The sequence below is a fragment of the Kogia breviceps genome, chromosome 13, assembly GCF_026419965.1.
Source record: "Kogia breviceps isolate mKogBre1 chromosome 13, mKogBre1 haplotype 1, whole genome shotgun sequence".
Lineage (NCBI taxonomy): Eukaryota > Metazoa > Chordata > Mammalia > Artiodactyla > Physeteridae > Kogia > Kogia breviceps.
Window position 1 is genome coordinate 2,610,589 of NC_081322.1, and position 18,997 is coordinate 2,629,585.

An 18,997-nucleotide genomic window follows, 5' to 3' on the forward strand; every position below is an offset into this window, starting at 1 on the left:
CCAGTATTGTAAGAATCAATATTGTGAAAATGACTATACTACCCAAAGCAATCTACAGATCCAATGAAATCCCTATCAAATTACTGATGGCATTTTTTACAGAACTAGAACAAAAAAATCTTAAAATTTGTATGGAGATACAAAAGACCCCGAATAGCCAAAGCAATCTTGAGGGAAAAAAATGGAGCTGGAGGAATCAGGCTTCCTGACTTCACCCTATACTAGAAAGTTACAGTCATCAAGACAATATGGTACTGGCACAAAGACAGAAATATAGATCAATGGAACAGGATAGAAAGCCCAGAGATAAACCCACGCACCTATGGTCAGCTAATCTATGACAAAGGAGGCAAGGATATACAATGGAGAAAAGACAGTCTCTTCAATAAGTGGTGCTGAGATAGTTGGACAGCTACACATAAAAGAATGAAATTAGAACACTCCCTAACACCATACACAAAAATACACTCCAAATGGATTAAAGACCTAAATGTAAGACCAGACACTATAAAACTCTTAGAGGAAAACATAGGAAGAACACTCTTTGACATAAATCACAGCAAGATCTTTTTTGACCCACCTCCTAGAGTAATGGAAATAAAAACAAAAATAAACAAATGGGACCTAATGAAACTTGAAACTTTTTCACAGCAAAGTAAACTATAAACAAGACCAAAAGACAACCCTCAGAATGGGAGGAAATGTTTGCCAATGAATCAATGACAAAGGATTAATCTCCAAAATATATAAACAGCTCATGCAGCACAATATTAAAAAACAAACAACCCAATCCAAAAATGGGCAGAAGACCTAAACAGACATCTCTCCAAAGAAGATATACAGAAGGCCAAGAAGCACATGAAAAGCTGATCAACATCACTAATTATTGCAGAAATGCAAATCAAAACTACAGTGAGCTATCACCTCACACAGGTTAGAATGGGAATCATCAGAAAATCTACAAACAACAAATGCTGGAGAGGGTGTGGAGAAAAGGGAACCCTCTTGCACTGTTGGTGGGAATGTAAATTGATACAGCCACTATGGAGAACAGTATAGAGGTTCCTTAAAACACTAAAAATAGAATTACTGTATGACCCAGAAATCCCACTACTGGGCATATACCCAGAGAAAACCATAATTCAAAAAGACACATGTACCCCAATGTTCATTGCAGCTCTATTTACCATAGCCAGGTCATGGAAGCAACCTAAATGCTCAACAACAGATGAATGGATAAAGAAGATGTGGTACATATATACAATGGGATATTAGTCAGCCATAAAAAGGAATGAAATGGGGTCATTTGTAGAGACGTGGATGGACCTAGAGACTATCATACAGAGTGAAGTAAGTCAGAAAGAGAAAAACAAATATTGTATATTAACTCATATATGTGGAATCTAGAAAAATGGTACAGATGAACCTGTTTGCAAGGCAGAAATAGAGACACAGATGTAGAGAACAAGCGTATGGACACCAAGGGGGGAAAGTGCGCAGGGGGCTGTTGGTGGTGGGATGAATTGGGAGATTGGGATTGACGTGTATACACTAATATGTATAAAATGAATAAGTAATAAGCACCTGCTCTATAAAAAATAAATTAAATTAAATTAAAATTTTTGAGAAGATCATATATAGCACCTTCTACATGAAGAGTCAGTTAAGACACTGATTATATTTAGTAATAACTTCAATATCATTTTCCCCAGAGACCAATTTAATAGTATACTTCTCTCTTGTGATTTTATGACTTAATAGTTGGAAGAATTGTTTCAGTTTAGATGTGTCACTGAAGTCTAGATTGTTGACTAGCTATGAAAAATTCTTTTAAAAAAATCGTGATGTGATTTAAGATGTTTAAAATTATATTCAATTTGAAAGCAGCAATTATATTTGCATTTTTATTTCAAAATATTGATAATTTAGAAAAATCAAGTCCTATATCAAGTGTCATGAATCCAGTATTATTGTGATTGCTGTTTGGAGTGGAGCAATCTTGTGGCCTTGAAAGAGCCTATAAGAAACATCAGCTAAATTTTAGAATAGATTTTAGAGCCATTTTAAATCACGCTTGGAAATTCCTAAAGGAATATCCCCTTTCTCATCAAAAATGTCTATCAAACTCAATTTCTTTGTGTCTCTAGGTTAAAGTAATGTAGTCCAATAGATACAAGCCAGGGGAAATGTTATAACATTTTTTGTTGATGTACATCAAAATATCCTAGTTCAATTTTAATGCTCTACTAGCAGATATTGTTTATGTAGAACAAGGAAGATAACTGATTAATACTTAACAGACTTCATTTTTATTAACTAAGATCAAGTTTGGATATGTCCAAATCCATATTCAAAGCAATTGATCCAAGATATCTGACAAAACTTCAGCAGATTAAGACAACCACAACAGCACTGGTAATTTATGTTCTCCGTAATTAAATATAATCCCTTGAATCTCTTGGAGGCATGCAATGGAATGGCATGTGCTTGGATTTCAAGTTCTAAGCAATAAACAGAGATGAGGGACTAGCCAGGATAAATTCATCAGAATTAGATTTGGCTGGCTATGGTCAAATGTGTCCAATATATCAACTCTTACTGTAACATCAGCTTTAGAGTTCTAAAGCCACAGAAAATGCTGCATTTGCAAGGATGGAGGAGGAAAAAACAATTGATGTCGACCTGCCAATTTTCTCACTCTACAAACACATACATATGAGAACAGATGATTCGACCAGTTGAGGAATACATGCCTCTCATATCATTCAAACAAATGCAGTAACTTTTCTAGATTCTTTGAAAAGAATCTGGGTGAATCTGGCCTTACTTTCTCAACCAGGTTTTGGTTTCACCACTGATAAAAGTGAGGGATATGAAAAGGAAGGGAAAGGAAATTGTTTAGCCATGTGTCAGGTACTAGTCTAGGTCCTTTATAGATTATTAAAACAGTAACTCCTCCCACCTCCACTGCAATGTAGGTATTTAAACTCCCATCGGACAGATAAAAATCAGACTGAAGTTGAAAATGGAAACATACAACCCATAAATGCTGGGATGGGTGCCCTAATACAATATCAGACTTTCTCCAAAGTCTTTGCTCTATATACACTATCATGTTTTGGTGAAAATATATTTTGTTCATGTTAATTGAGGGAAAATTTAAATAAGAAAGAACTCTTCCACCAAGAGATATTAAATGATTTATGTTAAAGTCCAAGAGGAATGATTCTTTCCAAGTACTCTCTGGTTTGGATTTTACCAGTAAGTATTAAATGCAGCCTCTAATGCATGGTTTTTATAACAAATGACATAATTATATCATCTCTTCATGGACAATCTATGTAAATATCCTTTTTCAGTTCTTTATTGATTGCATCAAAAAGACCAGCATGGTTTGAATTTGGGAAAATAGTCAGCAAGTGGGCTTTCCATTTATGTCACACAAAATTAATTTGATGAGGTGCAGATGTTATGGTTTTATGTCTACCAATTACACACCTGCCTGAAAATGTAAAAACCAAGTAACAAACAAGATCACATCACATAAACATCCTGATTTTATTTATAACAATGTCTAAAATAAAATTCACTTAATCAATAAATATTTATTGAGTGGCTAACACTGCATTACTCTATACCCTGAAAACCAAATACATTCCTTGATCTTACAGAACAGGTATTCTATTTTAGGGGGACAGCAACTAAACAAATAAGTAATGTAATATCAGACAGTAGTTTGAAAGAAATAAAGCAAAATAGAAGATAGAATGAAGATAGAATGACAATAGGGTGTTCTTATAAGGCGATTGGTCAGTCTCCCTCTGTAAGAAGTTGATTTTTGGCAAATATCCTAAAAAAGTGATGGGGTAATCATGTCCATATCTGGAGAAAGAGAATACCAGGCAGAGAGAATGACAGGTGCAAATGCCCCAGGGGCGTTTGCTTTGTTTGTGTCAAAGGCACAGCAAATGCAACTGGAACAGAGTGAGTAAGAAGGAATGTTGTAGGAGGTGAATTTGTGTGATGGGAAACTATGGCGAGGTTTTGAGTAGGAAAATCACTTAATCTGAGATATATTTTTAAAAATTACACTCCGGCTAGTCGAAAACAGTCAGGAGGAGGACACGTGGGGAAACCAGCCAGGAAACTGTTGGAATCGTCAAGGTATTACAAGAACTTCCACCTGCCCCCACTGAAACACTCATGATGTGGAAACTAGTATTTTAAATCATCCAAATCCTTTCTGAACAGTATGTAAAAATTTGAAATTCCTCAGTTATTTTATTTTATTTTTTTGCTTTTAAATCTCTGTAGATTTTACTCAGAACAGGGAAGAATTTATTAAAGAGCTTAAAGTGAGGTTTCACGATAAATTTTCAAAGTACTTGCTCACCAAGTCCTGTGAGGACGGTGGCATTTATTTATACATGTTAAAGAATGAAGTGAAAGAGTGGCATGGACATATATATATACACTACCGAATGTAAAATAGCTAGCTAGTAGGAAGCAGCCGCATAGCCCAGGGAGATCAGCTCGGTGCTTTGCGACCCCCTAGAGGGGTGGGGTAGGGAGGGAGGGAGGAAGACACAAGAGGGAGGGAGGAGATATAGGAGTATATGTATATGTATATGTATAGCTGATTCACTTTGTTATACAGCAGAAACTAACACACCATTGTAAAGCAATTATATTCCAATAAAGATTTAAATTTTAAAAAAAAAGAACCTTGTCAAGAAATAACACTACAAAGGGAGATTTAGCAATTTTGAGTGCTTGGGAGCATGGCCTTTGCCTCTAGGAAGCTAAGGAGCTCTCATTCTCTTCTTGGTAAACTTCAGTTTGTCCATCCCTCCCAGGACTGTTGCTGGCAAGGGCTTCTCCTAGGTCCCTAACGTCCAGACGTAAAGTGCTGTGACTCCCGCCCTCCCGGGGCGTTCACTGAGTCGTCAGGTTTGCGAGGGAAGCTGATGAACTACAGGTGCTTGTAAACATCCTAGTGAATTCGAGGGGCTACTGGCTCTGAATGCCATTTCTCATTACGCCTCTGACCAACAGTCTCAAGGCACATGAGGGCATGTGTTCTTTCGAGACAACAGAAGGATCCCTGCCCAGAAAGAGTTGGCTTTGAGTGCAGAAATCACCAGAGAGTGACCCAGGAGGACTCTAGATTGGACACCCCTTCCTCTTCAGTATTGCTGAGATAAGGATAAACATCTGATTGGTAGAGAGAGTGAGGTGATGAGAAGGGAGATGTTGTTGAACCATCACCAAGCCCAGATTGGCCCGTCCGGGTTGAAATTCTGTGACCCTGAGCTAGCAGGTCAAGAAAAATCAAACCAACACATGATAGATAAATAACAACAAATAAATACAACTTGTGGCCTGGTATATCTATGTAGGAAACAGAGAGAATTTTGGTGTCCCATGCATGCCACAAGGGAATTGAAGAGAGCCTAGGAAGGTCCATTCAGATTTTACAACTACCTACCTAACCATATCTCGGAGCGCACTTTAATATTCCTCCTCCTGCCTGAACTCTAGCTGGTGAAGAGGCAGCCCATGAGGCCATCTCCTGCCGGTGTCACACATTCACAGCAGACCAAAGTCCCTCTCCTTCCCACTCTCCCCCACCCCTGCTCTGCTCCTCTAAACATAGCTACTCGAGGGGTAATTAGGCGATCCAGTAAGAAATGTCTCATCCCTGACTCTCTTTTCCCTTTTAGCTTCTTCTCCCATAATCTCCCTAACCCAGAGGGATGGAATTTTCTCTTACTTCTCTTGTCACCTCCATGGTAGTTCTACCCTCTTGACTAAAGAGTCATTGTTACTCTTTCTTGACAGTGAGGAAAGAGCTTTGCTTGTCAATAAGCAGACTTATTAGTACTATACCTGTAATCGACCTCTCTCGTTTCTTCCAGTTTCCATAGGTCAATGACTATAAAGTGATGATTCTGCCTCACACTCCCAAAGTTGGTTGTGGTCTCTTTGATCTAATATTTGTGTTAGTAGATTCTGGGTACTAATTCTGGAGTAGGACGTTGTTTCAATAGAATAGGAAACAGAAAAGAAACAGCCCAAAAAAGAATAAAGATTAACTTGCTTGCATGTGTGTCTGGCTCTTTCAGTAGAAAACTACAACTGGTAGAACTCCAGAGCTCAGAAGGTCACTTAAATGTATGCTAGCTGGGTCAATGCTGTGAAGTAAATATTTAGTAAGTGTGTCAATCAATAGTAATCTTTGGTACCATATTTTTCTTTCATGAGATACCATGGCTGACTAGAGTTCGACTGATTTTATGCCTGAAAAAGAGTAATTGGGATACTTATGAATCTTGGCGGGGAGAGGGCAGTGGATGAGAATTTGGTACTGAATTGTAACATAATCTCCCTTTGAAAGACTGCATTTTAAATTCGGTTTTCCCCAAATGCAAATGAAGCTAGTTTTCGGACTCCTGGTTCTCAACTCCTGAAGAGGGGTGGGGTGAGGTAGGGTTGAAGGTCAGGGAGAAACGCACGAGGGAAAAAAATATTGAATTTGAGGAAGCTCAATAAATTCCACTGATTTCTGCCCACACAGCTTTTCCACCAATTGATACATGAGGCCAAAAATTAACTTCACACTGAGAAAGGTGACATTGGAGAATGTGACTTAGCTCCCGACAGCATTAGGTTCTTACCATCCCCCCTGCCCCTGATGACACATTCCCTGGATCAGGCTGTGCGTCCCCTGGTGTCCAGCTGGGAGACCACACATCTCGGAGGATCCGAGCTCTCTATTGGCAGCCTGGCTTCCAGGAAAAAGCACAGAAAGTCTCCAAGTGCTGTTTCTTCGTCTAAAGGTACAGCTTCAGATTAAGTTCTTCCTCCTCCTCTACTGGAATTCCCTTCACATGAAAGGAAATATTAGAAGACTGGAAAATTGCTCCCCACCCCCTGTAACTACACTGTTGTGAGTGATTTTGCCCTTTTTGTAGAAACGTCTACCTTAACACCAAAGTTTACTCAGGGACCTAACCCCATGAAGATCACATCATATCAGAAAAGGAAAAAAAAAAAAAAGGCCAGCAGGTAATAGGTGAAAAGACAGAGAAAGAAGGTGGCTAAGACAAAGACAGATAAAGTGCTACAGCTGGATTCAGAGACATCTGTTTTTCTTTTGTATTTCTAATGATTAGCATGACCTCTGGCCATTATGAACTCATGATTCTAAAGATGAAAATGAATATTGAAAAGAAAAATGAAGAAGAAAATAATTCTTTATGACCTTGATTAAATTTCTTGAAATGTATTCCTCTGGAGAAGCTGGGACGCTATTCTGGCAATACTTGCTTTCTTTGAGGGCATTGCAAGAATAAATCCTATTAAATGTAATCAAAATGTGGGGAGATTTCTTCTTGCCAAAATGATTGAGGTGTGACGTGTTCTGATAACCAGCTGTTGGGAATAGACTCAGTTTTCCTAAAAGGGTGGTCCACAAACACCAGGAATTCTTTTCAGCATTCTTCAAGTATTTAAAAGTCTACCAATATACACATTTCAATGTTTTATTTAGAAAATGGATTGATGTAGAGGTCATTCATTATACAAACTCTCATAGTCACAGCCTTGATCTTTTTTTAAAAAATTAATTTATTTTTATTTTTGGCTGCGTTTGGTCTTCGTTGCTGCACGCAGGCTTTCTCTAGCTGCCGTGAACAGGGGCCACTCTTCGCTGCAGTGCGCGGGCTTCTCATTGCGGTGGCTTCTCTTATTGCAGAGCACAGGCTTTAGGTGCATGGGCTTCAGTAGCTGTGGCTTGCGGGCTCTAGAGCTCAGGCTCAGTAGTTGTGGCGCACAGGTTTAGTTGCTCTGCGGCATGTGGGATCTTCCCGGACCAGGGCTCGAACCCCTGTCCCCTGCATTGGCAGGTGGATTCTTAACCACTGCGCCATTAGGGAAGCCCAGCCTGGATCTTTATGCAGTTCAATACAAGAAAACTACAGACTTCCTGGTTGTTCCTATTTTTTTTTAATAAAAGGGAAGTTAAAAATGGACTTATGCCATTATCTTGAACACGTTTTAGAAAGTCTGGAGAGCACAGTGTTAATACTGAAACCATATATAGAACCATACGCTTCAGTTTCTTAATTGGAGATGGATTAATTTACCGCTTAAAATGACATTTCCTAGTTTTAGGTTTTTGTTTAAATTTAGATTTACATGGAAATATATTATTCAACACAAATTGTGAATAAGAAGAATTATAGTAATGTATAAAAAAATCAATAACAAATTCCATTGGAAATTAAACCAATAATTTCTAGAGGATGAGTAACATTGAAATCAGAGTTTGGTTTAGGGCATATGTTGAAGAGGAGTAAAACAGAACTGACATGTAAAGGTGATTTTATGGCTCATCTTTATGGCGTGACTCTTGGTTCACTGCTACTGATCAGGTGAAATTAAACTCAGAGTAAAGGATTGCTTCTCCAGACACAATAAGAACGGACACAATGCATCTATTTTCATTAATGAAAATAGATGAAATTACTTAATACTATTTCTTTCATCTTATTTTACTGGGAACAAGCTCTACGTGAGACAGCCGAATGATGGCTTTACAAAGTTTCAGAAAACTGCTATTGCTTACAGCCTGGAAATTCCTAGCAAACCTAACACTATCAAGGGATGTAACTATGAACACATAATTGCACAGCTCTCTTTTCAAGACATTGTAATGCATTTCCTAAATAGATACCATTTGACAATAGCTCTACATTTTTGACAAACCAAAAAGGATTACAATTACAGGTTTGTTCCTAAGAATTCCACACAAAAACTGAAAATTTGGAATCCAACTTAAGGCAGTAGAATAATTTCAACCATCATTTTTTCCCATTTTTCAAACCAAATACATTGTGTGGCTCAAAACTGTATAATAATGGTGTTTTAAAGCTTACTCAAATCGCCACAAAAACCTTTGAATAGATACATAGTTCCAAATAGCCTTTATAAACTATGACAGAAATGGAGTTCATTTTTTTTACTGGTAATGAATACTTGGTACGGAGTTGGTTAAATAAGTTGTAGAGACCACTCTACTTAAATAGGTCATCCATCCTGCTTTTTTCTATCTGTTCCTTTCCATTATTACATTTATCACACATTGTAATTATACGTATATTTGTTTGTATATATGCTGATTTTCTGTCTTCACCACTAGATTGTAACTTACGTGCTCCATGAGACCAGATACCAAGACTATTTAATCACCAGTATGCGCTCAACACCTATGCCTGTCACTGTGTTAGGTGCTGAATAAGTATTTGGTAAGTACATTAACTATAAGCATTCATAAGTATTTAATTGTGACAGATTTAAATTGGATTATATAAACTTGCTCTCTAGATATGACAGATATAGCTAATTGAATATATATATACCGTATAAATTATATATATATAATATGTAAAATAATATATATTATATGTAATTATATATAATATTATATAGTTGTATAATATATGTAATTATATGTAATATATGTAATGTATATTTATTATTTATATATTATAATAAATACCTATATATAATATATATAATTATATATAATATTAATAATAACTAATAATATATTAATATATACAACATATATAATATGTAATTTCTACTTGTCCTTATACATAGCATAGACATTCTATGATTCATATATATATATATGAACATGTACAGGTGATTTGATAAATAATACCTTGGTCTATTTATTTTTTAGTAATAAATAGATCTTGAAAATATTTTTAAAATCTAGAAATTTGCCAATAACATTACTTTACATAATATTTTCCTCCAAAAGAACAAGTCTATTACATTTGAGGATGACATGGTGCTTGGAAGAAGAGTTTAAATACTGGACAAAGAATCTGTGTTCATTCTGTGAACTGAATTATTCAAGAAAAAAAAGATAAGATTTTATCAGAAAATGCATTTGGTTCTGCATTAAACATTAAAAAATAGAAACAAGTATCAAATTTGGGAGGTTTGGCTCAATACCAGCATGGATGTGGCATGTAGTGAAGAAGAGATTAAAAGTTTTAGCTGATTCTAAGTTCTATGTGAATACATATTATTGTGATAATTGCAAAAATAAATAAATAATGAAATTGTAAGTTGTACTATAAAAACACAGCGTCCAGAACAAATTATATGATAAACTAGCTGTCCAGCCACACCTAGGGTATCCTGTTCAGTTCAGAGGACTGTATTCTAAGAGACGTGGATAAAGATGCATTTCTCCACAGGCAAATGCAGTGAGGATCCAGGGAACTTGAAAATGTCCCCGGGAAGGAATGATTGCTGTGCTCAAGGATGCGGTCATGAGCATTGACTTCATTATATAAAGGGCTTATCCTACAGGTCTAGGATTGGGATTGATAACGGGGCACCCGAGAGCAGAACCAGAACCCTCTGTGGAAATTAGAGAGTGGAAGAATTTGGTTCAACCAAAGGAAGAACTTTCTGGCAAAATAATTAAAGTATTGGAAAGTGGTACTTTTTAATATGAGCTTCACGAATCCTGAGATCTTCAAAGAGAGGGTTAGAAGTCAGTGGAGAAATTCATTTAATTACCTAGGAGACTCTTTCAATTATAATGTTCTAAAATGGACTAAACAGCTAACATAATGAATCCTTTAAGCCATAAGTGGTTTCTATTAAAAACCATGGGCTTTTTCCCCCTTAACCTCTGCTCAATTCATCTTACTATTTTAGTAATTTTCTCCCCACCCACTAGAGCCTGTGAGTTTATCTTTGCTTTTATTGAGTTTAGTGAAAGCATGAGCGATAATCTCAATGATAGGTAATTAAACAAGAGGAGAATCATGACTTTTAATGAAAAGGGTAACATGTTGACCCAAGGGATGCTGTGGACTCTCTCTGTTATTTACCAGGACTTCCCAGCCTCCAACCTCTGCCTCTCTTTACAGGAGTCATACAAGCTGCAAGCTGATGGCCTGAGTGAAGTGGGGTGATGGAATGAACACCTGGTGATGAAGCTTGTGAGACACGTATGATCTATCCTTCCAGTGACTATGCGGGGTGGTGGAGATCACTTATCTTTAACTACGCAAGGGAATGGCTTTCACTCCCAGTGGCCCCTGGCCACGGAGTCAAGTACAAGTGCACCTTTAGTAGCTAGCAGCAAGATGGTGTGTCAGGGCTTAGTGAGTGCTGCTGGAGACATCTGTGGACCACACTTCAGGCAGTAGGAGAGTGTGAAATTTGATGCTGCTCGTGCGTGCAACCTTGGTTAGTTTCATAAAGAGACATGAGAGGAAACAGAGAATTAAGATTTTTTGTGTGTGTGTGGTACGCGGGCCTCTCACTGTCGCGGCCTCTCCCGTTGCGGAGCACAGGCTCCGGACGCGCAGGCGCAGCGGCCACGGCTCACGGGCCCAGCCGCTCCGCGGCTCGTGGGATCCTCCCGGACCGGGGCGCGAACCCGTGTCCCCCGCATCGGCAGGCGGACTCTCAACCACTGCGCCACCGGGGAAGCCCAAGATTTTTTGTTTACATTTTTTAGTGCCTCTCAAAATGTAATTCATGGAAGAATCACCCAAAGAAATTGACTTATCAGAAACTGCAGATTCCTTAGCACCACGTCCAGCCATTTCAATTCGGTGAAATTGAAGGCTCTGGCTTAGGGAATCTACCTTTTTATAAGCACCCCAGGCGAAGCCAAGGCACAGAGTCCACAGACCTCACATTGCAAACTACTGGTTCAGGCAAAAGTGACAACCTTGCTCTTTATACGTTTCAGGTGTATCTCTTGGAACTGAGAAGCAGTCAGTAGGGCAAGGGGCTCCAGCAAATGTCAGTGTGTATGAGTTTGTGTGTGCGTGTGTGCGCGCGCGTGTGCACACGTTGCAGGGGATGTGAACATTTAAGCATGTGAAATATGCTTTGTGGACTATTATGGGTAAAAGAAATTATTAGACACTGAGAAAACATCAGGGGAAAATAGAAAAATAGTGTTGAATTCTGAACTTCAGTAAAAAATAACAGTAGGATATAGTTACAGAGTTGGCTTAGGGGTTGGGTGTCAAACTTCTATGTAATAACTCAGAGCAGGATGGACTGAATGATTTGTTTAGGGGTTAACAGCATCTATAAGCTGGAATGGCAGACCATTATCCTTGCCATTGCACTTCACACCTTACCACGACAAGGGGATGCATTGCTATTCAAGCCACTTACCGCTCTAAACGCTACGAGCGAGCTTCGCAAGTAGACGATATTAAGAGGGAAGTGGTCACGTAACGTTTGACAAAGCCTTTCTGCACTGATTGCACCTACCGATTTTGATGAAGTGTTTACTCACCTCCCCTCAACCTTTCCTGGAATAGCTACATTTAATAGCGCAAGGTCACAAAGGTGAGTTGCCGCCTTTCTGTTTATTTTTCATTTGCGTGTAAGTGAGAAGGCTGTCGGTGGAATCATGGTCAATAAGCACGATTTGCTTCATGTTGCTGTGCTTTTTGCTTTCAAGTCTGAGAAGAAAATCATACGAGAACTTCAGCCTGAACCATGTCACTCCGGGTAATCTGGATACTAAGAACCAAACAAAATGCACTGACTAAAAGCAGCGTGGAGTTCCTCGGGTTTATTTGGCCTCTGCCCGCTCTCAGAGACACGTGAGTTTGCAGTGATTGACTGCAGTTTCATATTAACGGAACAGCTTGGAGACAGAAATCATCCTCAGGCCTTAATCGCAGGGAAATCAGAAAAACAACTTCCTCTAAAGCTATTTACAGGGTGGCAGATGTGAAGGTATGTCTTGGATTGGACACAGCATAACGAACAACTTTTTGAAATAAGGTATTTCATTAAACAACTCAACATGAGCATGGGAACTTTTACGAACTCTTTCTGAAGTGAAATACTGAGAATAATGAGCATGTTCACTATTGCCTCCTTCATTCATTTCTTCTTTTCCCTTATTACATAGGATTCCTATAGTATCAACTGCACTGGAGGAGTTCGCAGTCTGCTTAGAGGAGAACCATGCGCCGTGCTCTGCAGTGGGCATGCTGGTAGCTGTAGTCACAGGGAGACTCCTCGCCAGCTGCAGGCACTACTTTTCCGTAAGAGCGCACACTGCCCACTCCCTGGGAAAGACCTGCTGAAATACTCCTAACCATATACTGTTTCAGAAGTGGGAGTCATTTTGCAAATTATTTGAATCTTAACTTTCTTTATTTTGCTTATCTGATTATTCCTTGGTTTCTTTCCTTCTGCCTGTAATATTCCTTCCTTTGGAATATATAAATGCTATTTTAGCTCTTTCGTTTCCACTCCATATGTCATCGTTTCTCATCTTTTATGAGGAAATAGTAAGCTTCTTTCAAAAAGCTCCTCTATTTTGTTCTAAAATAATAATGTTATAAAACATGAAAGACATGTTACTATCACTACTAGAGCTTTGACTGGTTTTGTAAAAGAGATAGAAATGAGACCACTGGGGGGGTCGAAAGAACCTTAACAGGTGAGGAGGTACTTGAGCTTTAAAAAAGGAGGTAGCATCCCAAAAGTCAGAGATGGACCCCGAATGGCTTTGCAAGGCAAACTCTTAGCAATAATGAAACAACAAATGAAGAAACTGTCTGGTTTAAGAAAGGCCAGGCAAACAAGTGTTTTCATTTACAAATTCCTAGGATTGGACCCATCCAATGGAGAACTGAACGTTGATCTGGTAGCTTATCATTTACACTGTTCTTACTTTGTTCCCCAATTTCTCTAAAAAAGAGAAAAAGTAATTTTATTGTCCACACCTTCCCTCCTGTTTCCATTCCACCTTAAAACTTGTCTCCCATTTTGTGAGAACTTGTCTACTTACTAGATAGAGGTAGTACAAAATTATTCATACATTATGACCAAGTGCAAAGTGTACGAGACCTCAGACAAGTGAACTTGGTGATTTTATGGAGCTAAAGGAAGCAGCAGTCAAGCCATTTGGTCCCAGTGAAACAGCAGCATAAGAAGGTATTTATCACCCCTTGCTCCCGTACAGGAATTGGTCCCACTGATTTCCTTGGCTTGATGGTCATGTTTCTTCCCCAAGGAAATGCTGATTTCCATTCACCTCTTCCCTGCTTCCACTTTTTCTAGCTCAATTTAGAATGAACAGAATTCGCATTATGGACTAAAAAGTGTTCTTCGTCAATAAAGACTTTGGATTCTTGTCAGGACGTTCCCAGGATTAGAGTGACACTTGTCTACATTCAAAGATGCCTTAGAAGAAACTCAGCAGGCAACCACCTTTGATAGGTAATACAAACATTGCTTTTTCTGTGTCTAAGATAACTTTTAGATATTTTCTCGGCTCAATTGTCTAAAATTATTCAAGATTGAAGAGAACTTACAGAATAATTTATTCAAGATATTCAAGCTTAAAAAATATGAAGCCTTAAGTCACATGACATTTTCCATGGAATTTTAATATATAAAACAAAAAGAGCAGTATTATTAGTATCACTTTTTTTTTACGAGTTCAATTTCTGTAATTTCTTGTGAAGTCAGTAAAAGCAAAGAGCCAGTTTCGATAAAATGAATGTTTGAAATCAAACAATTCCTTTCCACATGGCTCATAAAAGTATTTGTTGGAACATATATTTAAAGCCAAATTCCAAAAATCTCAGGATATTCTCCCATTAAATAGAAATGCCAGGATGTGCTTTCTTTGGGGGGGTCAGTATATAGAGAACAAAGTAATGTAACAGCGCTAATCAATGGGTTGATGGGCTCCAGCGTATTATAATTAGAAAGAAAGAAATAGTTAGGCAGCCATGTTGCTTTATTATTCTTTTCAACCATTCTACATGCAGGGGTGTGTGTGTGTGTGTTTTCGCATGAAGCGCCTACATGAAATCCTAGAGTTATATAGAATTTCGTTGGAAAAGCATCATTCTTGTCCTCCAGATCCAAAAAACACAAAAAAGAAAAATAAGCTGAGGCTCAGAGGGGCTACTTATTCTAGGTTATTTCACAATCTACCGACAAAGAAGTAATTAGAATGTACGTTGCCTGACTCCCGTTGTTTTGTTCTCCCAACTATTCCCCAATGCCTCTCTCATCTTATTATTGTTGTTATTATTGATATCGTTGCTATTATTGATATTGTTGCTGTTAGTATTGTCATTGTGATAAAGATGAAACATCCGAGAAACAATATGATTATTAAGCGCTAGCACTGCAAGAGGCTTTGGAGATAAATGCAAACATCATCGTCTCCTGAGGTTGTAAGGTGAAGTGAGTGACCTGCCTGAAATCACATCAATCGTTAGTAGAGGGACCTGAGACTTCTGACTCTTTCCAGAGTTTCTCTTTGTCTTGCTGCTTCTCAGTTCAACAAGAGTGTTTTTGAGGGCTTCCCTGGTGGCGCAGTGGTTGAGAGTCTGCCTGCTGGTGCAGGGGACACGGGTTCGTGCCCCGGTCCGGGAGGATCCCGCATGCTGCGGAGCGGCTGGGCCCGTGAGCCATGGCTGCTGAGCCTGCGCGTCTAGAGCCTGTGCTCCGCAACGGGAGAGGCCACAACAGTGAGAGGCCCGCGTAACACACACACACACAAAAAAGAGTGTTTTTGAGAAATAAATAGAAGAAGAAAACTTGTATCAATGGAAAGAATTGCAGTATTTTTTGGTGGTCAGTATTATTTCATTCCATTGAGATACAATATAGTCTGTGCATCTGGTTAAGCTTTAAATGCAACCATGAGAAGTTTTGATTTAAAATCTTTTTAAAAATCCTTATCACATTATTTTGAGAATTAGAAAAGAATGCAACCCTTGCAAAACATGTATTCTCCAAATTGGACCTAATTCTTATCATAACTTTTTAGCCCAATTTACTATACACCTGTTGCTTAGAGGACTAGACATTATTTTAAACGTTGAACAAACAAGAGTTCCCTGATTGCCTAGTTGTAAGAATTCCAGGCTTTCACTGCCATGGCCCAGGTTCAACCCCTGGTCAGGGAACTGAGATCCCTCAAGCTGCACAGTGTGGCCAAAGAAAAATGTTGGATGGATGAATTATTGCTTTATAGACACAGATGAATCAACATTGTATCTATTTATTTTCTGTGTTCCTTAAGGTATCGTTCCTCTTAATAGGAAAAATGCACACCATATGTAAAGCATTTTCCATTGTACTTGAAAATGTTTGTTTTGTGACTCACCCAAGACTTTAACTTTCTTTGAATTTACCCCGAAAACACCACAGCACCTATTAAGTATCCTTCAGCACTACTGAATTTGCAGTCAAAGTGGAAATACGACGCCTTCTCTGGGTTTGAATACCAAAAGGAAAATTCATAAAGTAAAAATAACATTGCAATTTGGCTTCTTTAGTGAATGTAAGCGATGTATACTGAGTTTATAATTAAAATCGTTTCTGTCATTTGGGGGACCCTAAATACTGAATGATGTCTGTGCTATATTTATATTCACTCTCCTCCCCATTAATTATAGTGTTTCCAGTTAGGAATGAGTGTGGCCATAACTTTTGCTTGGTTTCATTTGGGATTCCAGGACCTAAGGCTTTTCTCCCTGGCTCTCTGTGTGTTCCGTATTACAATTTCATTACTGTTCTGTCTGCTTTGGGAAAATATTTCTACCAACAGTCTTATTCATATATATGTATATTTAATTTTTAGAAAAAGATGTGAACTATGAAAAAGCGTATCAAAAAGATAGATTGTAATGCTTCGGAGGCATTTACAAATTTTAAAGAATACATGCAGGTTTTCTTTGTGTGACAGAAAGTTATAAGTTAAAGGACTCCATTGTTTTCAGCTACGACAATGATTTGTCACTTTTAAACTAAGCCTCCTCTGGGCCCAGCATTCCATGAAACATCTCTAGTAGACTTTGAAAGACATCATCAACAGAATTTTTCTACTCTGTTCACTTCGAGGTCTGTTATCTCTATAGGTTAGTATTCTGATGCATGAGAAATAACCCCCAAAGTTTCCATGACCACATAGCGTTTAGCGTTCTGTACAAATAAAACATGAGCCTGAGCACAGTGTCCTAGGGAAGGTCTGAAGTCTCAAAAGGAAGTGAAATGGCTTCCTTTTTCTTAATGTCTTTTCCTGTAAGTCAAGGATGAGACTGCACATCCCATGCAGAAAAAATGAAAGTCCAAAACTGTATTTAGGAAAAGATATATATATATATATATTAGAACTTTCCTCTTCTCTTCTTTTATAACTCTTACTGGCGAATTCTTACTTAAAACTGGTGTATCAGTTATGCTGTATTCCATTTCACCCAATGGATTGTGTTTTTTGTTTCTTTATTAAATAGACAATTCAGTTAAGTTCATTGGGATCTTTATTTATTCAAAATCAGATTTTTTTTTCTCTACTGGGATTAAATAAAAATTTAAGATATCTTTGATTATATTTTTTCATAGAGAAGAGAATTAAAAAATTGGCCTCTGCCATCAGATAATGGATGTTGTGACCACTCCCTATTTGCATTACTTATTTCTATAGTCTTTATACCTACTGTTCTGAGGGTTGTCATCAGGTAAAGGATGGCGCCTTGCTTATAAATGTGTTGAAAAAAGAATGAATGGATAAAGATGTTTATTTCTTCCCCAAATGTGGTTACACAAAAATTTGGAGAAAAAGTCTTTTTTTCCCCCCACTTTTTTCAATAAAATATGTAACTCTTTATCCAAAAAAATTGATTGCATTCCTTGCCTCCCTGTAGGTAGAACATAGGCAAAGAGAGGTTACTAGAAGCAAGGATAAAACCTAAGTACAACGGTCATTACTTCCATCTTAAACTTCAAATGATATCAGTCTTTGTTAATTAATCTTTAACACTCACCTGTGTGGTTCCCAGGAGCTGCTGTAATTCACCTGACCATTGAGAACCTGGAAATCCTGCAATCCACAGCCACGCTTCTTGAGCACAACTTCTTGTTTCCGAGGCAAGAAAATGTTTTCTTCCCTACCATAGCCTCACTGGATGCCCAAACTGGGGGTCCTTGATGACACACTTTTCTAATTTTCCTGATTGTATTTGAAGCAGTTTCAATAGTGGCATATAATCGCAACTTTCCTACTCGTTGGGACATCGTAGGCAAGTTTTTCTTTACACCGTAAAACATAGAGTAAAATAGCTAAAGCATTATTTCTGGACAAAGAAGGAATTCAGGAACTTGGTGTACATTTCATGATTCTACCTTTGTTGCAATCTGTATAATTATATTTTCTGTGAAGGGATATGCCTTGCTTAAGAATAATGGTCATAGATTATTAATCCCATTTGTTTCCTGTGGAAAGAAAGGAATGTCCCATGTCAAAGCTCAATAGTCTCTGCTCCAATGAGGGCCCTCTTAAGATATCCCATAATAGCAGAAACATCCTTGCCTTGGGGACTTAATGCTCACTAGTCTTGATGTCCCTGAATAAGACCTCATCGAAGTCTGCACTGACACTTTATTTCATTGCCTACTGCTTCCTGTTAAGAGGAAGGCCTTATTAGTCTGGCATCTGTTGAGAAAAGTTAGTGTTTGCATTTAGGTTCAGGACAAAAAGCAGAGCTTGGAAGTTAGCCAGGTTCACTTTCTAGTTCTGCCACCTACTAGACACATACCTGGGTGAGCCACTAAACCCTTCCAAGCCTTCATTTCCTAGTCTTTTTTTTTTTTTTTTTTTTTTTTTTTTTTTTTTTTTTGCGTTACACGGGACTCTCACCGTTGTGGCCTCTCCCGTCGCGGAGCACAGGCTCCGGACGCACAGGCTCAGCGGCCACGGCTCACGGGCCCAGCCGCTCCGCGGCACGTGGGATCTTCCCGGACCGGGGCGCGAACCCGCGTCCCCTGCATCGGCAGGCGGACTCTCAACCGCTGCGCCACCGGGGAAGCCCTCCTAGTCTTTAAAATGAGGATAGTGCCTGTCTGTGCTACGATGAAGGTGAATTATGACCCAGTGTTCTGCAAGTGTCAATTT

General features: G+C 38.5%; 1 long non-coding RNA gene across 1 annotated transcript in view; it reads left to right on the top strand.

The window, feature by feature from the left end:
- The window catches only part of LOC131768119 (uncharacterized), a 358,014-nt gene that overhangs the window by 324,320 nt on the left and 14,697 nt on the right, over positions 1 to 18,997 (top strand). Inside the window, exons 9-13 of the long non-coding RNA XR_010836178.1 lie at positions 10,962 to 12,408; positions 12,524 to 12,668; positions 12,983 to 13,118; positions 14,143 to 14,301; positions 17,886 to 17,973. This is a non-coding gene — a long non-coding RNA (uncharacterized lncRNA). The remainder of the gene's footprint in view (positions 1 to 10,961; positions 12,409 to 12,523; positions 12,669 to 12,982; positions 13,119 to 14,142; positions 14,302 to 17,885; positions 17,974 to 18,997) is intronic.